The 22,149-nt window shown below is 40.1% G+C and overlaps 2 long non-coding RNA genes across 3 annotated transcripts; both read left to right on the forward strand.

The window, feature by feature from the left end:
- The first annotated feature begins 295 nt into the window (after positions 1 to 295).
- On the forward strand, positions 296 to 5,401 carry LOC116216353. Its single transcript, XR_004158978.1, has 3 exons — positions 296 to 372; positions 1,875 to 2,080; positions 4,746 to 5,401. It is a non-coding gene; the product is annotated as an uncharacterized LOC116216353 (long non-coding RNA).
- Positions 5,402 to 6,422: 1,021 nt separating this feature from the next.
- Positions 6,423 to 19,814, forward strand: LOC104909924. Of its 2 annotated transcripts, none has more exons than XR_004158976.1 (4): positions 6,423 to 7,908; positions 11,088 to 11,290; positions 11,378 to 11,522; positions 15,325 to 19,814. It is a non-coding gene; the product is annotated as an uncharacterized LOC104909924 (long non-coding RNA). The 2 variants fall into 2 exon arrangements; XR_004158977.1 differs by having other exon boundaries at positions 19,156 to 19,814.
- The last annotated feature ends 2,335 nt before the right edge of the window (positions 19,815 to 22,149 follow it).

The raw sequence follows: 22,149 nt of genomic DNA on the forward strand, positions 1-22,149 counted from the left end.
TATTCAGAGAAAAATGCACAAAAGCATACTCTTTTCAGTACTGTCCTCTCCAGCCAGGCCCGTCAACAACTTGATAAATATGGCACTTCAGTTTCCACATAACTTTAGTTTGTAACCTGTCTGCCTATAACTTTTTCCCATCCTGTCATTTGTGACAAGATGGAGGGTTTTTTGTGTGCCAGAAACAGATATCATCTAACTCATTTGACAACATTTTTAGCCACTGAGTAGGTAACATTCAAACAGGGAGCTCAGAAGGGGGATGGGCCTTATCATATGCCTGTCTCCTTCAGCACATGGAGATGTGACTGAATTCAAACAGAGGGCACAGGGTGGGATGAAGCAAATGTACTGCTGTTTTTCCAACTCCAGGTATGTGAATTATCTCAGCCAAGACTTAGATTTAATTTATCATTGAAGTTTAGAATTGAATTTGTTTATACACTTAATCTTCTGTATGCTCATATGCTTTCAATCTTTCCATTTCTGCTAATCAGCCAGAGTGTGTACCTAACACTGAGTTCTATGGCATTCGGTCGGTCTGGATTATTGTTGTGTGCCTTTTATTTGACACAACTAGCTTTAATTTCACCTACTGCTTTTGTAGGTATTTTTGTAATGCTGCCACTAGTTTTGTAGACACAAGCTTTAGTTTTGAGCTCTCCCCACAGTCTGAGCTCGAGCAAACAAAAACAACTAAACAAAAATGAGAAAAAATGCATTTCTCAGCATTACAAATCAGCAATAGAAAATAAGCATTTAAAAACATCATTTTCCTGAAAGCCATGAAATAAATAAAAAACAAAAACAAAGCCATCTGGGTTGGAACCTTTTTTTGCCACCAATATCTGATTTTCTTTGCCAGTGTTCTCTGATTGCAAATGGTACCACAAGGACTAACAACAATGTGCACAATCTTGCTGAAAATTTAACTGAGACATGCTACTACCTCTTACTCTGATGAAGTGGACTACTGCATTTTCTGTGTTTTCTCCATAGTCTCCATATAGTCTCAAGTATTTTTCCAATCTAAGTTAAGGTACTTCCCACAGTAGGGTTGTATCAACTCCCTAAGGAGTAAGGGAGTTTCTGGAAGCTTTTGAAAGTGCAAAGCCCCTTCCCTCTTACATCCACGCCATAAATCTGGCTGTGTCCAAGCCGTGCCCTGTACTCTACTTTCCTGGCATCCTCTCTGTTTGTTCACTCTTTGGAGCCCAGCGGGCACCCAGTTTATTTATTTTCTTTGGATGACACTTCTAAATGTTGGCAACTCTGTGCAAAGCACTATCATTACTTAACATCAACACCTCTACAAGCTGGTAAAGGGAAAAGGGTGTGATTTCTCATCTTCATATTCATCACTCTTTTTTGTCCACAGGGATTAAGCAGCAAGCAGATGGGTGGGAGTATCTAATGCTTTACCTTTCCAGGAAAGCTCTCATACAACAGGAATGCTGTTGTCATTCACGGTGGAAAGACCTGAAGTGAAATCTAAACAACATGCCAACATTAATATGTTCTGATTTGCATTTTCATTTCGGGTAATTTTTGATACAGAGAACTTGTCTTTTCCTTGTCTTCACATGGACAAACCAAGCACATTCCCAAGAAATGCCATGTCAACTTGAACTGTTACTGTATGCTCCTGGAAGTGCAGTTAGTTGAGTTTTCTTGAGTAACAGATGAGCTAGCAATGAGATTTTAGCTGGATTGTTATGGAAAAAAAGGTTAAGTAACCAGGCTGCTTGTGTGCATGCTTGTCTGCTCCAGCCTCAACACAAACCAGCTTTCAACATGGCAGAGGATTTCAATTAGACTTCATAGAGGATGGAATACACAAAAATGTTACTTTCTCGCATGTTTAATGAAAACAGGTGAACTGGCAGACGAAAGAAACTATGTGCAAATCTGTGCCGCAGAAAAGGCACAGCACACGATGTGAGAAATGCAGAGGATAGAAACCTTCTGGATGTCAACACTGAAGGAAAAAGCTTCAGACTGAGCTCTGACCATCTTAAGAAACCGAAGCAGGAAATGACTCCAGAAACGCAATTCCAAGTTTTATTATTTCCGCTGCTTGGTGAGTTACTTGATAATTAAAATCACACCAATTCTCCACTTACACAGCAGCCCTGCATTTTTTTAATTGCTAACTTTATAAGCAAGGAACAGGACTTGGAGAACAGGGTAACCAATATCCCCTTGGAGTCAGCCAACAAATAGCAAGCTGTCAGGCTGTCAGATACCCTTGCAAAATGTGAGACAACAACCGCCTTAAAATTGCAGTAAACAGTGCAGCAGAAACACCTGCCTGCCGCTAAGCGGGCTCACCACAATGCCACTTCCTGCCAAGCTGGGCAGTAGGGCCTTGTTTTGCATTTGCCTGGCGTTTCCAGGAACTCCAGGGGCCTCAGCAACCAACTCCAACTGCACTTCAATACATTCTGCATGTTTTGCATTTTATAAAAATTAACCCACACAGTCCCTATAGTAATCTCACATCACCGATGGTGATATCCAGCGTTGGCTCCCAACCTTAACTTTAAAAAACAGGCATCCTAAAGTTGTCAGCTGTGCCTCACTGCCCCCTCTCACACAGAGAGTGAGGACCCTCAGGAGGTGAGTGAGAAGAATCACATCCCGGAGTTCAGCACTTTTGTTTTCATGGTGAAATTTTGGGTAGCAGGTGTCAAGGAGCTTCAGGGTACTCCATAGAGAACTTTCCCCAGAGACCAAACGTAGAAACTATGGAAATGGTCTGGGTCACGCTGTTTCCAGCGCGTTGCATATTTTCACATCCATCAAAACAAGTTTATTTAAAGTACAAAATATTCAAGACCTGGACTACGCACAAAAAAAAAATCCCACAGAAATTAAGTAAAAATTCCAAATATTTTTCAACTATGATTTTAATTAATGGAAATATCAAGAGCAGAATCTTTCCTAAATTATGTGACTTCAAAGAAACCTATGGAAACGTGGATCTCCAAACTTCCTGCCACCAAACTTGTGGGTGCCTGCTCAGCAGGCTTCACTTCAGCCTCCCTGCTGCTTAATCCACAGTAGAGTAGTTCACTAGAAACACACAAATGGCAAAAGCCAGAAGCACGAGACCTGAGCAAGAAGGTGGACAACAGAACAGGTAGGTGGGCAGAAGCATGAAGCAAAGCAGTATGGAGATGGCAGCTGTCTGATCCTCTGCACCTACAATGCAACGGGGACAATAGGTTCCTGCGGCATTTCCTCGCAGTCCTACTAATGAAATGACCCATAATTGAGATTAGTAAGGTTTTGCGATAATAAAAGTTGCCAAACATTATTTTCCCAGAAATCAAAACTGAAAGATGCTTGATTGGTATTTCAAAACATAACATTAAAAAAGTAATAAATCACCAAATCTACAGCTTTTAGGTTATTTTCTTGATCCAAGAAATACATGCTACAGCAGGACCTGGCAGTAAAAACATAAGAACATTTAAGGGCACATTTTTGTACGAGTATTTTTTATGTCGAAAGCATAGCTTCAAAAAACTCCTTCATGTTTAAAAATGTGACTGCTTTAAATGAAAAGTTAGTGCTTGCTGCGCTGGCTTCTCAAGCTGTTATTTTATGCCTTAAGCCAAATTTAAAAGAAGCAATCCCAGAGTGTAACATCAGCTTGTCTTCACTTACAGCCTTGTTTCATTTGCATTCTTTCAACAAGGAGCCGTGAAACATTAAGCAACCTGAATAATACTTCTGACTTGTAACAGCAACTTGGACGTGAATTATCCTCTGATTACTCACATTACAACAAGGCTTCTTTATCTTAAAACTATTCTGAGTGCAGATAAAATTAAATGAGTTAAAAGTACTACCATTAAACAGAAAAATACTACTACCCTCATCATTTGTAAGTCCAAACATATTGTATATTTACGTAAAGTCCATAGATACTGTAATCAGTAGCTGGATCATGTGTTTTTCATTAGAAGTCTTTAAGATAAAACACCAAGGTGGAAGAATTATAATTAAATATTGATATAGAATTACATATGAAGGGAATAATCCACTTTTTTTTTTTTTTTACTGTGTGCTAGAGAATTGAGTACACTTATAAAACATTATTTAGGTACACAAAGCTTCAGGCAGAAGCACACATATAACATATGGAGGAATGAGATCCTGCTGGGACTTCTGCACCAACAGTGGGATTGAAGGGGGAGCCCAGACAAGCCAGCACAATGGCAGCTGGCTTACTAAAGGTTTGCAAATATTGATCGTTCCATAGTATAGAGCTACGTTTGCAGTAATGACGGGATAACGACCTGTGCCTTGATAACAGTGAAAGCAAAAGCCAGTCTCCTTGATATACACTGCAAGCCATACCATGTGCTGCAGCCAACCGGGACACTGGTCATTAGGCTCTGCTGTAGGACACAGTAGCACGATCCTTGGCTCCCTTACAACAAGGGCATTGGAAAACACTAGGATGCAAACTGAAAGTATTACTAAGAACATAGAAGTCTAAGTTTAAAAGAGGGTGAAATGTATGCTTACACATACAGTTCCCATGGTTAAATCATAGTGCTCTTGCTCACCAAGTTTCAGAAGCCACCCCCCGTTCATCAACCTTTTTGCATTTCTGGAGAGTTGAAGGAAACAAAGAAAGGTTAAAGCTAGGAGTCTGCCTGAAAAATTCTTTAAGTTTTTAAGTTTTTTAAAGCACCATTCATCAGTATTTCTACTCTCTCTCCATCTTTCAGATTCTCAGCTTTATCTTGTACTTTTAATACTGAACTATGCTCCTCAGAACACCATCTAGACCAAAGAAATCTTTCTGTTAGAGTATCAGCCTTCCTTTGTGAATGCATGAAAAACACAGTAAGAACTCTCTACTAGGAGACCCCCTGCTTTTCTGCACATTGGTCATCTGCAAAGAGAAGAGGGGAAGTGAAAAAGGGAAGCTGGATGGAGAATGGAGTTGGATGGAGAATAAAGATGGCTGGGAAATTTTAGCAAAACTTTCTCCTGAAAGAGAGATTCAAAAGTGTCAAAAACTTTCATCAAACAGAAGCGATTGATTTTCTTCTTCTTTCACAGGAACGTTGAGGAGTCCATGAAGCATTTTAGTTGAAAAAGTCTTGGTGAAGTAAGGCTCAACATGCTTTTTAAAAAGTACAAAATGGATAATACTGAAGCATAGTATTTGTCTAAGTCATGCTCTTACACTTGATTTGAGAAACAGTGGAAGCCACCTCATTGTAGTTTTTTTAAATTCCACATTTCCACAATGCAAAATCCATTCTCTGTCAGCATTGGCTAGCAATCTCCCCTTCTACACTATGTCCCAGAACACACCCCAAAGGCAGCTATAGGTCTTTTTGAGTATGCTTATATGGCTTAGGAGAAGGGCAGGAAGAGGTGTCTCACACACTCTGTTTCTGAACATCAAGATTAAGCCTGGTTACAGTTTAGGGAACAGTTTACTTTATCTTTGAGAATGACATTAAATGGATGTAGTTGCCACAGATCGGCTCTTGTCATCCTATAGCATAAATCATACACACACAACTATCAGACACAATCATACATTTCTCACTAGTCATAAAACATATTATTTAAGTTCCACACTAAAAAACCACAAACACGGACGCCATTCTGGTGGGCTGCAATACTACTCCATTTCTTTCGGATACCTGGGACCAAACAAACCCCACCCAGACTACGTCAAAGTGTTTAGTGGGCCACCATGTCATGTCTAGAAGAGGCCCACAGCCAAGTACAAGGCAGGATAGATGCAATCTGTCAGCTGTGGTGTAAGTTGATTATCCAGTGTGGAAAGGAAAAAGCATCACTTCATCTTGTGATCGGGAGCTGCCGTGTTCAACAGCACCTTCGTACAAACATACATATGCACATGCAAATAAAAACCTCTAAGTTAATTGTATGGGTGCATGCTAAGGTGGTTCTGCAATTTGTTGCAATCAATTCACTCGGTGCTTCCACCACTGGAGGGAGTTAATTCTGGTCTGCATTCTGCACAAAGCATAACATAGCGCATACATTAAGCCACAGTTAAAGACACTCATACAGCACTGGCACACCTAGCCACTGTATGTCTGGTAGATCAAAAGAAAAATAACATCAGAAATGCCTGTTTCAAAAGATACACAGCAAGAGATAAATACTCCCTCACATCAGTATTATTTTAAGAAACTTACTGTGTATGATTTTCAAAATGATATCTTTATAAAAAGTAGTGGAAAGATTTCCTCCATTTTTAAAAATAAACCAAGAAACCACAGCAATTTCCTGAAATTCCAGCTTCAGCTTTACACTTCTGTTCCTTGTGGCTCCAGCGTTAATTCATTTTTCCATTCTTGATAACTAAGATGCTGTTCATACTATTTAATGAATTTTCAGGAACACATTTACCTCTGTTATCTAACCAGACTCTGTTAACCTCTGTTATTTAACCAGACTACAGAATTTATTTTAAACAAATGAAACCTAATTACCTAGCATTCACTATTTAATACAGTTCTGTTGCATATTTATGTTAAATGGTGTATTTTTAATTTTAATTCTATGTAATTAAAATTATAACCTTAATTGTACGTAAGGTTTGGACAATGTCCTCAATAAGATGCTGCAACTGTTGGTTAGCCCTGAAGTGGTCAGGCAGATGGACTTCATGACCTTTGAAGTTCTCTATTCCTACTATTCTATTTCTATCACTAAAAATGAAGCAGATAAAGCAATGGTAGAAAGATAAATCTATAAATAGATACTGGTTTCTACCTGGTTCTCTTAGAAGGCAATATTTTCAGCACATGGAGGTGTGTGATTCTGAGCTGTGAGAATAGATATATTTCTTATATTTCAAATAAATCAATATTATAAACTGCTCTGCTTAATTGCTTACAGGTGTATCTCAATTAAAACCCATGAGGATTTTACTCCATTATTTACACACAAGTAATTAAGCACATAATCACATTTCAAGCAGTTTAGACTCAAACTGTTCTATAGAGCCTTAGACTCCTAATAAAAAGAAATACTTATTTCATATCATTTTCAGTAAGACAGTTCTAGTTAAATCACTTCCTTCTGCTGGGGACAGACCCAGCCCAATTGTTAGGAGCCAAAAATTAACAGCAGTGCATAATTCCTGTATCCCCTAGAACACAAGCAGCTGTTTTCAGCCTTGTTTTCAGTTGGCATCTAGAGGCAGTGCTGCTAATTAGCACACTTTTCTAGCAAGCTGATCATGCAAAAGAGGCTACAGAAACAAAACTCTCTTTCAAAAGCAATGCCCGAGGACTGCAGAAAAGTAGCATAGAAATTTGTGGTCTTTAATAACAAGGCTGGTTCTATATAGGACACCTGAATTTCCAGGAATGTCCAGTTGGCACATTTCATATGTGCAAAAGTTGTAATTTTTAAAAAACTGCAGGACTTCATCTTTACCAAAAGGTTCATCAGAATGAGTACAATCATAATTTGGAGTTAAACGGCATTATTTTTTTTTCCAAAGAATTTTTAAACCCTTACTTGCATTTTTGCATTGTGTGTGCCTGGAAAGTTGCATAAAGTGTGTTGCTTCAGGGCTGCGCCTAATTATATTGGGCATCCAGAAATAGGTGCATCTGACTCAGAATTTCTGCATGCTTTGCCAGCCAATCAAACCATAAGACATGCAAGCTATGGTTAAATTAAGCAATAAGACACCGCAAGCTGCAAGTTGTGACTTATCGGCACACAACACACCGCAAGGAAGATCACAACAGGAAACAGTTTTAAGGTAGTAGCTGTCCTCAGCCCAGCTAAGAATATCATCATTACTGTGGCTTTGTGCATTTCGAGTCAGAGGACCTACTATGCTAACCCTGAACATCACAAGAGAGGACAAAACATAAAATTAGGGTAAGTGCACCAAAGCTGTGATGCCTTTGATTGCCAATTGTTGCCTATCACTGTTTACATCTTTATAAATGCAAGTTTTCTCGCTTGATAATAATCATTCTCTGTAGACAGGAGCTTCAAGCCAGGTTGAAACCCTTTTTGACTCTGACAAGCATAGAGCTGCCATATAAACATATGTAGCTAGTAATTCACTCCCACACTTTGCCAATTAACCTTAACCTTTGCCATTAGCAGATGGGGTGCTGTACTCTACAGTGGTCCTAGACATGTAGGCAACAATGATGACCCAAACAGAAACCGCTCTTCTTCAGGTCTTCCCACTGAGATGTTTCCTCCATGGCAAGATTTTACTTTATCCTCTTAGAGGAAAAATATGCAAATCAATTGGGCCAAAACTGGTGCCAGAGACTTCCAGAGAAAGTGCATTTCATTAGGAGAATTTGAGGATATTTGTGTTCACGCCACAAGAGTAGTCATTAATAACTAGGAACTTGCACAAAGTTGCCAGGCAAAACACAAAACATAATAGTAGATTAATCCCCAGATATTTTCTGCCTAGATTTTAGGAAAGCTAAAAATGAATATGACAGTAAGACAGTGGGGCAGGGCAACTACAGAGCAATTACAGTCATTGATAACCACTGCATATGCAGACAATAATGACAGCAATTCAAGGAAAATCCTATAAGTAACCCATTCCAATACTGACAACTTTCCATTAGCAGCCGCTTTCCATAGAACTATTATATCCTTGCTAATTCAGCCATCCAACTAGCTTGTAAAGTCAGTTTCTAAACAGGGAGCAGGAAATCTTGAGGTTGAGCTATAATTCTGAAGGAGTTATTTCAGTTGATAGCTACGTGTCAAGCAATGTAGCAATAAATTCTAAGCACTGTGGCAACTTGACATCAACTGCATTATGTGAATAAATACATTGGGTTTTTATAGATTGATATTATGAAGAACAGTCTTTCTCTATATTAATTATACAGCAAGCTGTGCTATTAAACGCTGCTTTGCGCAAAGGCTGCAAACATAATATACAATCAGCTATCAGTCTAAAATATGTTTAAGAGCTATTTGAACAACTGAAATATTTCCTATTGATTTTAGATTAGGAACGTATCCACATTCCCATGCCTGCAAAAGAACAATCATTTTCAGAAAAGAATAGAAGTGTATGTCGCAAAATATGTTATTTTGTACCACATCATTTTCCAAACTCTATGGTTACTTTTGTAGCAGTATTTTAACGACTACCTTTAAAGGGAAAGCATTTTGTCACTTAAGATCTCTGTTATTCATTGCAAATGGCTAGAGCAAAGATCCAAAAATGCTGCCAAAAGCATACTGTGATCCATTACAGCTGCATATGAGTTAGCATGTAATAGCCAAAGTCGATGCAGCACAAGCATTGTGTGAGTTGCACAAGAAAACAACAACAAAACAGTGCTGATTGATAGAAACCTGGAGGAGAATTTAAGTTATAAAGCACTATTAAGATAAAGGATCCTATTACTTGATATTTTGCTTGAGTAAGGGCTTCTGGATTTAGACTGGAATTAATGGCTAGTAAACAGCTTTTGGATTTGGCTTGCCATTTATACATGTTAGAGACTTCTCTATGCAGAAGTGCTAACGTTTGACTCAACAAACTGTAAGTCACGTTCTCTGCTTTTTTAATGAGGATGGAAATGCATATCAGCACTTTATACACACACACACACATCTTTATATAGTTATATACTTGAACGCATCAGAGAGTTTCCAGAAAGCCCAAAACAGCATGCTGAAACTTTAAAGGACATAAACCACTGTGATAAAAGCTGTTCTCTTTTTTTACCTCTCAACAATGTCCATGGAGTCCTCTTGTAGGGCTGCCATTAGCAACCCCTTCAGCTCCAATCCCATGGTTCTCTGATTGAGACTGGAGTTAATCAGAAAGCACCAAAGCAGTAAACGATCATTAGTGCCTGAGGCAAGCAACCAGGTACAACCAAAAAGAAGAGGCTGGCAGAGCATCTAAAAAGACACTCAAAGGGAAGTCAAATATCTTCACTTTGAATGCCTTTTTGGAAAACACCTGAATTTGGCTAAGAAGACACAGAAGCTTTTCTTGATATTTTCTGTAGGAGTAGGAACCTCAAGACACACACAATTAAAGGAATAAGCAGGTTTTTGCAGTGCTAGTTTATCCCAGGATAAAAGAGCCGACAATTTGCTTTGCTTGACTTTAGGGATGATGAAAGTGCCTGAACTAACAAGGGTGAAGATTCAGGAAAGTCTGGGTTATCTTTGTATTTGCTAGGATTGTGTGAGCAGAAAGGCCACACACTTCTTGCTTTCTAGGATGTCTTTGGCATACAAAAAGGGCAAACGTGAGAGAGAACCAGAAGTCACAGTGTATGCATGCTGCTTAATTAGTACCGTGTGTTCTGTGATCCATCACAGAACTGAAGCTGCAAACATAGAGGATACAGCCTACCTGGGCACAATGTGCATCAATTTTAAATGTCTGTCATCTCAAAGTCAGAGAGTAAAATATCCTTCCTTCACTCCTGTTTTTGAAGAATTTATACATGGTTTTCAAAATTTGATAGTCAGTCTTAAAAAGTCATGAGACACTTTGCTGCTGTTAGCTCACCTGCAGCCTGTTATCCCTGCCATGTGCTGGAAAGCCACGCTGCCATTCTGCTTGTTCTTCCATCAGGCATCCACTTCTCTACCTCAGCGTCTTCAGGAAAAGCCAAGTAATGCAGGAAGAGCTTTCATTAATCACATGATACATAACTTTGACAAAATTGTTACTCAGTGAAATTCCCAGGTTATGCAACAATGCAATATCTGCCAAAACAAGCATCATTTTCAAGAAGTGATTAAAAAAACAACACAATTTTTGAAACAGATTTACAGAAATTAGGTAAGTTAAAAATGCATCTATGTTAGTCTGCTATTAATAGCTCACAGTTGAATGAACAACCTTTCTAATGTGCTCCTGAGGTTGCCAGACAAACTAAAAGGGAACAGTTTCATTTGTTTTTTTCCCCCTTAATGAATCATGCAAAGCGTACTTTCTGGTTTTGTTACTCATAAATGTAATTATAATAATTAACTAGCCAGATGCTTTGTACAACTTGCTATCAGATGTTAAGACGAACAACTTTTTCCCTACTACGCAGTCTAGGAACAAAGTCCAGGCTGAGGACAGAGGTTACAAAGCCACAGCAGTGAGCACTCAGAGCATCTGCTGAGCCCAGTCCTAAGGGTGCTGCAGGAGCTGAAACATGGGGAGACTGCAAGGCGAGGCTTTATCCTCCTGCCAGAAAACAGTATGAACCATATCTGCAGTGATTTGTTGCCGTCACCTGAACACCCTCTAGAGGTAGGCAAGGAAGCCCTCAGTTTGAAAAGAGAAAACAGATCTATCCTGGTAACAGCCTAATCTACCAACAACGCATGTCTGTAACAGCTCTCCTCTGATGTGAAGACAGAAGTTTTGTTAGTGAGCCATCTCAACAGACCAAACGCAGCAAACACCCTGCGTGCACACAGAATGCTGCTCTGCAGCACACACTGCGCTGGGAAGGACGCCGGTTCTCTGCTGGATGCTAAATGTAGGTATTAAGAGATGAGTGAGTCTCACTAACAAACTTACTCCATTTCCAAAATCAAAATACAGTGCAGTTCTCCTGCCTGACTCTTCTCTAACCTAGTTCAAAATCTATTCAACTGCTCGTGTTCTCATTCAGGCTCATTTTCATCTCAGTCATAACTCACAGAGATTTGCCTCTTTTCTACTCAAGACAGAGAAAAATACAATTTTACCAACGATGACTAAATGGGAAATACACAGTCTCAATTTTGTACAATCTAATTTCTTAAATAATGATTGCTAGTCAATTATATTTCAGATTCAGAAATGAATCTTAATTCAGAATTGCATCTGAAACGTCACTATCTGCACTTTCTCAATAATCTGAACTTTCAGTCACTATCTATTATACTATTTATGATTAACTCCTAAAGTTGATGATAAAAGCAAGCCAAAAAGAATACCATTACCTTTCCCTGGAAGGAGGTAATTTACACATGTAGGCAGGCAAAAAAAAATACTGGAGAGCAAAATTACACAAAGAATTTTTCAAAGAAACTTCTCTTCTGACACTTACTGGTGTGATATCACACTTCAGTCTAGTATGGATACTTCAGCTCCAGTTTTCCCATTAATGAACTGCAACCATAACAACGCTCAATCTAATTTTCTCATATTTTTAGAGGTCTTTGATATTTTATAGATGTCATTAACTCAGCTATAGTTTCAAGGAGAAATTCCCTGGACAGGAATGAGACTGCACTGTAGCAACCAAATTCCTTCCTGCAGAAAAAGTCCTTGAGAATTCTATTTCTCAGCAAGCCAAAGGGCGCTCAGAAGGATGGGAATTTCAGATGTCTGTCCACAGGTCTTCCTCAAAGTGTGCATGTAGTCATGTTAGACATGGGGCTGTACTCCTGGGACTCCATTTCATCCCTTCCTCTCAAATTACCCATATGTGGTTGTTTCAAGCCATTTATATTTGATGCTTGGATCACACAGTTTGGGGCTCAGTGATTATTTTAACTGGATAGGAAATCAAATTAATTAATATGCACCTTATCGTAAAATAGAAAAAATACTGAAAGCTACTGCTTTAAGTCTAACTAAAAGCTTGGCAATTGACTTGAATAACAAGCCAACAGATTCCTGTATTTACATGAGCTACCAAAACACATGCACATACACAGACCCCCAAAACACAACACTGAGCAAGGACGAGCGACCAGAAACACAACTAGGTAGTAAACAAAATGTTCATTATGTAGAAAAATGCTACTGATTATTTCCTCAGATGTGCACACAGGGTAGTAGAACTCAACAGAAAACAAAGTAAGGATGAACACCATGCTTTACCTATATGTATATTTAATAAACTGATTCACATTAGTACTTGAGCTTTCTCTCTACAGAAAGCAGAAAAGGAAAAAAAAAAAGGAAATTAAGAACATATTAATAATGTAAGATAAACACACATTTCTAACTTTACAGTAATAATGAGTGTCTGTCAAGTGAAGTAAATACAGATGAATTATCTCACACAATTTTCCCATCTAGGTAAATGTTTCTTTCCTCTGTACACTCCCACGAGTGCTCTCACCAGGGCTTTCCCTACAAATTGTCTCTAGACAGTGAAATCTCATGTGGAGTGCCCACATATACATAATGTAACAGCTTCAACAACTTCTGCATAGGCCTTCAGCCCTCCATACAAGAACTTCAAGTGTTTATAAAGCTTCTGAAGATATAAGTCTCTACTAAGATGAGTTTCACTATCATCTCTGACTGAGACTGCTTTTACCAATGTTCAGATTGATCATTTCCACTAACTGCAATATAAGTACAATTAACTACTAAGAATACCACTAGAAAGTACATCTAAAAGCATTTTCAGGATGAAAATCAAAATTCCTTCTGAAGCATGCTTACAATTCAGGATCACCACCTGCCTCCTCACAGCCTACAAGAATCCCTCAATACTCTGGCAAACAGATTATCAGTGGAAGCCAAATCACGAGGCTAGTCAGCAGCCAGGGTGACCTCTGAGGAAGGCTCACTTCTTTCCAGACAGCCTCTCCAAGCATCAAGTCAAATTTATTGCTTCCAAGACTGAAGGAGGAGAGAAATACATCTATTTGAACAATTTTTGTATTATATAAAAATTTACAGCACCTGAAGTTGTTAGCAAAGCTGTTCCCCTTTTCTTCTAAACTCTGCTTCCTCTTCAGTCGATGGACGCAGTTATGATTAGGACATTTTCTTGAGGAGAGAAACATCCACAAAGAGATGAGCAATTCAGTAAATCACTGACGTGCACCTGTCCTTACTGCAACTAACCATGGAGTGCACAGGAAGCATCCTGGAACCTCCCCAAAAGAACCATCACTTACTTCACATTGCTAATAAAAGCAGTCAGGTGGGGCCACAGGCATGGAAAGTTTTGCCTCCCAGCTGCCCTTCAGGAGAGGCTCTGACACAGCTCTGAGGAGCACCTCATAGCTGCCAATACAGCTCTTGCCCACTGCACAGCTACCAGCAGGGAGCTTGCTGCTTCCCTGCAAAAGCTGCTGTATGTTTCCTGCCACAAATAAGCATCCTTTTGCAGAAAGCACCAAAGGTCAAGAGCATGCACTTTTGTATGGGGATGGTTTATACAACGCACACATACACACACAAAAAGGACTCTACAGGAACTATTATCAGCTGCACAGAAATGATAAAAGATGCAGAGATTTGCTTCCTCCATGTAAGTTTATAGCCCACTTCTAACCTCTGTCAGCACAACTTTCTCAGATGCAGAGAAGTGCTTTGCAAGCTGCTGAATTGGCTGTGTGATGCCCTGGCAGCAATACATCTACTCCAGAACAGGGCCATATGAAAGGACACAGCCCACTCACCATCCCAGCCCACTCAATGAAGCACACTGGCTTCACTGAGCCACCACCTGTCATGCCCTGAGGACACAGCAGTGTCACCATCAAAAGGATGTGGTTGCTGATCCAGACTGGTCTCTGGGGGACGCTGCCCTGTGTTTCCAAACTCACTGTCAAACATGAGCAGCCCCGCACTTCCACAACTCACAGAAGTACATAAAGCACCATGTTTTGTCTTCATTTCCCCCAAAGTCCCTCTCAGGTAGGTCAGGATCCTGACACGATGCATATTTAGAAAAGGGCCAGCAGTAACTTTTAAGCACGTTCCTGTTAACAGAGCACGGAAGAAGATGATTTGTGCATTTGCGTTTAATGGGTACTTCTCAGATACCATGGTTATGGATGAGCTTCAGACATACAAAGCAGTTAAATTTAATGCACTAGAAGAAGTTAGATGCTATTTCTGACTGAATGATCTCAAAAAGGGCGTGTGCAGATGCTCTCATCTGAGACCCAACATTGTTTTTCTCTCAAAGCAGAAGGATTTTACTCTCTTGGTTTTGTCACATTTGACTCGTCACCAGTATGTTGACATTTGATATAATGAAATTAAAATAATTAAAACTCTACAAGAACTCCTGAAAGGCTTAATGTGTTCCCTTCTTTTAAGAAGGGAGCCTCAAAGCAAGGAGGTAGCCAAGATAAACAGGAATATATTGCTTAAATCAAGAAGTGAGCAGGTACAGAACTTCCTTTCTTCATTACTCCTAATCAGTTTAAGAGCATGATTCATTTGTTAAACTTCATTTGATACAAGTTGTGGAGAAAAAATTGAATTACCCACTGAAGGCACAACAGAATAATTAAAGGAAGTAGGTATTCAGTGCCTTTGAAAATCCATCTCTTCTCGAGAAAATGCTTATGTACATATTTGTGTTCATCTCCGTAAAGGAAAACATGCATGTTTATGCCTGAAGATCTTCTTGGATGAAGGCCAAGGAGAGAAATTCAGGTATGTGTAGCTGAGGACTGTGCCCTCCTCTGAATCACCAGGCCCAACCAAACATACTAACAAGTACTCCCGTGTTCTTTCAAGTAGAATGCATTGCCTAAGACTACACACTTCAGTGCCCAAAGTGATGAATGTTTTGCTGAGCTTCCTGTAACGCAATTACACTGCAACTCAGACAGCTAACAAAAGATAAATCTGCTGTTACACGGAAAATTGAACACACTTCTTGATCAAGTACAGATGACCTGTAAGACAGCCTTTGAACTTTTAATTGATATATAAAAGGAATTCTACTTTGACATAAGCATAGCAACTGCTTAATAATACTTTGCAATTGATAAAACCACACAGTTGATGAATTTTCTGCCTTAACTGAGCTGCAGTGGCAATCCCTTGGGCAATCAGTCTGCTCTCTTACAGGAAACCTGCAAATCAAACTCTCAGTATATCTCTCTCAGAAAACAGAAAGGGAAGGTAATACACAAGTTCTCCCCAGTTCAATGTAGTCTACATAATACATATACAAAAGCAAATCTCAGTACATCAGCACTAAAAATAAGAATGCATGCTCTGTTGTGTGAATGGTTTGCAAAGGGAAAGAACAAGACTTACTGTAAAAAAAAAAAAAACCACAGAAAAACATCTGCCTCATTAGGAAGAATGCAGCAAATAACAGCAATTCTGCTTATATGTTACAGATTTTTCATTACATAGTACATTTTTTGTGTCCTACTCCTTCTTATTTTATCTGCATGAAGGAGACTCCATTTTCCTTCAACTGAAATCTGTGGCAAATATCATTAATTTTCATCAGACTTAAAATTTAGAGTAATAGAAATACGACCACATGAAACAGGTGGACATTAAGTTTTGTCTGTGAGCTATCAAGAAACAACAAGCCCTGACTTTTCAGTGTTAGAAGTTTACATTATCTAGGAATAATTACTTTTCTTTTCTCTGCGTAACTCTCTTTTTCCCCTTAAACATTAATAAAATTACAGAATGTGCTTTTCCATTCTACTAGAGCTATCAAAAAAGTTTCCCTTCATTTTCATGAGTACTGTAAATATATTAATGATGATTATTCTAATGAATAGTGAATGAATTATTAAAGATGGAATGACCTTTGGTATTCCATTTGGTTGATGCTAGAAGTTAATTACAATTATAGAATATATTTTTTTTTAAACTCAGTTCTACTTTTATCTGATTCAGGAAACTTAATTCATCACAAACAACAGTATAATAGGGTGAATAGCTATTAAAAATACAGTCAAATTTGGAGGATTGGAAGCTCATCACAACTGCCCAACTAAAGTGAAATTAAATGTCATGATAAGTCAAATACTGCAGAAACTTGAAAACTATTAAAGAGAAAGGGTCCCTAGCTCATTAAGCCACCACCTAGAACTGTCACACAGTGTCTCACAGGCAATTAAAATCTTCCTAAAATCTTCCAGGCAGTCTCTAAAGCAGCTACTCCTTTTAGACAGCATATACTTAATGCCACATAGCGTATTCGTAGATTATCCTATCTCTGGCCAAAGCCTATAAATCCAAGCAATATTTCTCATCATGTGAGGCCACAGAAAGTTCACCAACAGTCTTCACCTCATGCAAGACACTCAATAAACAAGACAAGGAAAACCACTTCCAAGACTGACACAGAAAGAAAAACATATAAAAGGTAGGACTGTTACCCCCCAACACAATACTAAATGTAAGGTTATAAAATGAGGGGGAAAATTATAACCATAAAGAAATGTCTAACTTGCATCAAGAGTACAGTAGGAGAAGAGATGGAGAAGACTCCACTCAGGCTGTACATTTATTTAAAGCCACTGAAGGCAAGTACTAATGTACACATGATCCATCTCATTAACTACATACCCTACTCAATCTCATTTGAGAAATAAATATTAGGACAGAAGAAAGCCCATGTACATAAGCTTTCACCAGTCCCAGCCCTGGTGATTTACCCAAAGCAAATCTTTTGTTCTCTCATTTCAAGAGAGTTGAGGAACAGTTCTGATTTTTATGGCAAAGCAGTATTTCTCCTGGACAACTGCTGCTAAGTCAGAAAAGAAGGCCAGTACAAATGAGGGAACTCTTCAAGCCTGAAGAGTAAAATGTCAAACAATATTTTGCTAAGGTAAGTGAAAACCACTTCTTACGCACATCACATGATAGATATTGCCAATCCTGAAGATTCTCACATGGGTAACAGTTCTCTCACAAAGACTGAACGAATAGAGAAGTTATGTATTATGCAGTGCCCACGAGTTCCAAGAGAGGACTGCGCGTGTGAACAGTGGTAGGGAACCACAGGAATGAAGCCTTGTTGACCATTTTCTCTTCTCTGATGATCACAGAGAAAGCACAAAGACCTTTGAGACTGATGTATATGTGTGGTTAGAGTACGAGTGAGATGCACTGCAAAAGAGCATACAGGAAGTGAACATAAAAACCTAGGAAGTCCAATTAAGAGAAGAGTAGAGCTCTGCATCTGGTGCAGTCAAAGAAAAAAAAAGAAACACCAACAAACAACAACATGCATCCATATGGGCACCCAGGAGCATCAGTGAAAAGGGCCTTTATTCTGTGTGGCTTCACACTGGGACACCCATTTGTCCCCCCTCAAGCGAAGCAACAAGGGATGGGCAGAAACTGGGAGAAACCCAGGAGAGCAACCAAGAAGGTCTGGGGCTATAGTATGTGCCTCAAATAGAGGTTAGGGAGCTGAGCTCATTCAGTCTGGCAAGGGAGTGATCTACCAGTCGACTGGCAGCTCACAGCAAGCCAAGCAACCTGTAACTCCTGGAAGAGAAACTGCAAGGATAAAGAAGTCAAATCCTTCTTAACAGTGTCAGACGGTACAAAAAGGAGCACGTGAGAGGTTCAGATTTACTCTCCCCTCACCTCAAATCCTCTATGTTTCAACAAAAGGGTCAATGCAGGCCCCCAAATGGTTCCCCAGCAGGGCTGTGGCATCTCCACCCAACATTCAAGACCTGTCCAGACAAAGATTGGTTGACATGAACGGGAAGAGAATGTCTTCCAGTTGGACCTCTCCAAAGAATGCTTCAAGGAGAAATGTGCACACATACAGAATCACAGACTGCCTCAGATGGAACAAACTCCTGGGGATTTATACTGAAGTGCATCTAAGTGTACACAATCATGCACTCCCTGAAAGAAAATAGTTATTAAACTTTAGGAAGCAGCTACAGAGCTTTAAATTTTTACGTCCTCAGTACCTAATAAGACTAATGTGGCTTTGCCATACCATTTATGTTGTCAACTCTGCTAGCACTTGCTATTTGTTAATATCATACTGTTATTTGTTTAATAAATAAATAAATAAAAATACACTGTTATTCTAACAATAGCAGGCCCTGGCTCTGAAATGGTACTTGAAAAGATAAAAGCCACAGTACTACCTACAGAACACCTGGAATGAATTCATTAAATGCCTGCAGATAGATAAAGTGACAGAATCATCTTTCCTGCTTTCTAGTAGGCAAGTATTTAGGGTGTTGCACATTACTGTGTTTCTAACCATAGTGTGGAACCTCCCTAATTATACTCATAGCACAGTAGATAATGCAGCACTGTTAGCTCACATGCAAAGATACTGCTGTTCAACAGCCATCTGATCACTAGTGAAAGATGTTCAGAAAGCAGATATGGAAAGCTAAAATAGCTAGTTAAATTTTTATCGTATTGCTAGATTTTTTTCAGAAATCACTTTCCAGTCTTTTTCCATTCAGAATGTGAAAGGATGAGAAGAAGATCAGACAGGGTCACACATTCATCTAGCCCTGTATCTTATCTCCTCCATCAATGACCAGTGGAGAAGGCCCATGGAAACATCAATACAGGTCATGCAAAGTGATACCCACCCGGCCCTGCAATTTGTGATTCAGAAGCTTCCAGAGCAAAAGGTGATGGCTTTGTAACGATAAGGACATTGCCGCAACAAATGTCAAAGACTTTTGCACATAATTTATTAAAAAGAAGTCAGTAAGAAACAGAAACTTCATTATTCCTGAAATAAATCCAACGTGTTAAAATCAGGAAACTTATGCAACTAATTTTAACAATAAAAACAGTATCAAGGAGTAGTGTTTCTTCTGAACTTCTCATGCCACTTCTTTTTCAGAATGTTAATTAAGAATAAAAACAATACAAAATCCTTATGACGGCTGAAGATGAAACCAGAGTAAAAACTGCAACAGATCTGGAATTCCTCTTTGATCATTCCAATGCAATGTCTACACTTTCTCATCAAACCAAACCACCAAAAATAATCTAAATAAACAGCACTAACAACAGAAAGAAATCCTCGTACATCCCAAGACAACGCTTCTAAGGAGTCAGAATATTAGAGCATTCTAACACACCTCCACATGCATTAAATATGTACATATTCCACGTGTAGGTGATGTGGTGTGGAATAAATACTTCGTTAGCCAGAGTTTAAGCTACTGACTCATTACTCATAAACAGTATAATTTTCTCTTCTGATTTCATAAGCGTACGTATTTTAAGTGTTCCTAAATGAGTAAGAACAGAAGACTGTGGTACTTGCAGTAAAGACTTCAACTAAGGCTGCTATGTAAAGCGCTACTGAGATACACAGAAAGGAACGTGTAATTTATGGCTCTGCAACCCAGCACAATTATACTGAAGTCAAAGGGCCAGCTCAAGAGTAAATTGTTCGCCTGGTAGCAAAAGTTTGCAGAGGAGCTGCCTTTGGCAGCATTTTGCAAGTTTGTATTTACAAATAAATTAACCAACTGGCTTCCAAATATAGGTCACAACACTTGCCCCCCAGGCGGCTACCCAATTTTCTCTCTGCTTTGAAAAGACAAACAGAAATAAAAGCAAAGCGGGCATCATCCTCATCTCTCAAGCATTTTACCCTATGGAAATGAGAAATGAAAATACCATTACAGAGATCGTTTCTTATTTGCAGCCAGAGCTTAATTCTCCCCTTTTCATTTCAAAAGCAACAGGCAGGCCTAAATAAACCCACACATCTAAGACTTCAGACTGAAACTCTGAAAGCACCCTTGGTTCATTTCAGCCCTGCACATTAGCATGAGCTTCATTTCGGAAGAACACCGATCTAGACGTCGGGCTTACAGCAGAGAGCCCATTCATTCCTGGAGCAGAAATAGTGCTGAGCTATAACGGGCTCTGCAGAGTCAAGAATAGCCTAGCAGGGGTACCAGTGGATATCTCATCCACATACGTGGTGATGTCTCCTCAATTCTGAGCTATTTCAGGACTTTTTTTTTTTTTTTCCCCTGACCCCGTCAGGGAGTATGTTTTCCAAGATGCATTTGTATTTGATCAGGTGGATGGAAAAAACGAGCCAGGAACAGCAGCAGTATTATCTGAATATCTGGCAGTCATGAAATCAGAATTAAATAAATACATTAAAAGAATTTATAGACCGGCAATGGAGATGTCTGACAAACTGATATCCAGTGGAACTCAAAAAATAACTTTAAGACAGGAACTGTAGCATCAGGGATCCTTGAAAGTAACCGTATCACTAGGCATCTCTATATTACAGCATTACAGCAATGTTTCGAGCTCTCTCACACAGATTTGCTCAGATAAAAGATAGAATGTTGGCATTTTCAGCTGCCAAAATTGCCATTTGCAATTAAAAATTAAAATTGGCACTCATTCTATGCAGGCAATTATCTAAAGGCAGCTGGCGATCTTCCTTGTTTACAGTGCTGCTGTGTCATGACTTCACTCTGTTTGGAATTTTTTTTTTTTTTTTTGAGGTTTAAACTTGTCAACTTTATTTCCAGCTTAAACTTTATTCATTTTAATGGTTTTCGTGGCGATGTCAAAGAAAAAGATCCCAAACTGCAATTCCTGGACTTTCCCATGGCACTGCAGTGCGACAGCTCCTGGCAGCACGGCGATCCTCACGCCCTTCCCTACGCACTGCCTATAGGATACCACCTGTAGGAACCCAAACAGCACAAGGTTCGAAACTAATGCCCTCCTAAAAGAAAGTTCAGCCTGTATCTGATTTGCACAGCCAAACGGCAGGGGCAGCTCTACCGAGCGGCCACAAATCCTCGTGCTGAAGGCGTGACAGCGCTACGCCCGTTTCTGCCGCTTAGCGCTCGCAGCACGTTGGTTCTCCCCGGTCAGTGCGGCCGCGGAGCATCTCGCGTAGCGGTACAGCGCCGTGCTCTCGGCAGAGCACCGTTCCACCTCCGAGTTTTTCCCTTCGGCGTGGTTCAGGACTGCCCCGCTGCCGGGCTAGGAGCGCTCCCTGCGTGCCACGCCGCGTTCGGGTCCCCATCCCCGGGCAAAGGGCCGTGAGCCCCGAGGCGCCTCCCCGGAACGGTACCGGAGCCCCGAACGGCGGAGACCGCCGGGAGCTGAGGAGCACCGCGGGGGAGTCGGTCCGAGTTTCACAGCAGTGACGACAACAGGACGCGGTCAGCGCCGCGCTCCTCGAAACGAGGAGAAGCGAAAGGAGGAGTCATTCGCGCGGAGAAAGCGCAGAAATGTCACAGAGCGGAGCAGGCAGGGCACGCGGTCTCAGAGCCGACGCTCTCCCTCAGCACATCCCCGTCCCCCTAGCCGTGCGCACCTCGGGTGACCGCGCACACGCGTGGAGAGGCGAACACGGCGCGGGGGCTGGGCGGGTGGGAAAGGGGGGAGAAGCGGGCGGAGTGTGGCCAACTTTGGCACCGAGCTGCTCCTCCCGCTCAGCGCTGCGAGGC

The sequence above is a fragment of the Meleagris gallopavo genome, chromosome 2, assembly GCF_000146605.3.
Source record: "Meleagris gallopavo isolate NT-WF06-2002-E0010 breed Aviagen turkey brand Nicholas breeding stock chromosome 2, Turkey_5.1, whole genome shotgun sequence".
In the NCBI taxonomy this organism is placed as follows: domain Eukaryota; kingdom Metazoa; phylum Chordata; class Aves; order Galliformes; family Phasianidae; genus Meleagris; species Meleagris gallopavo.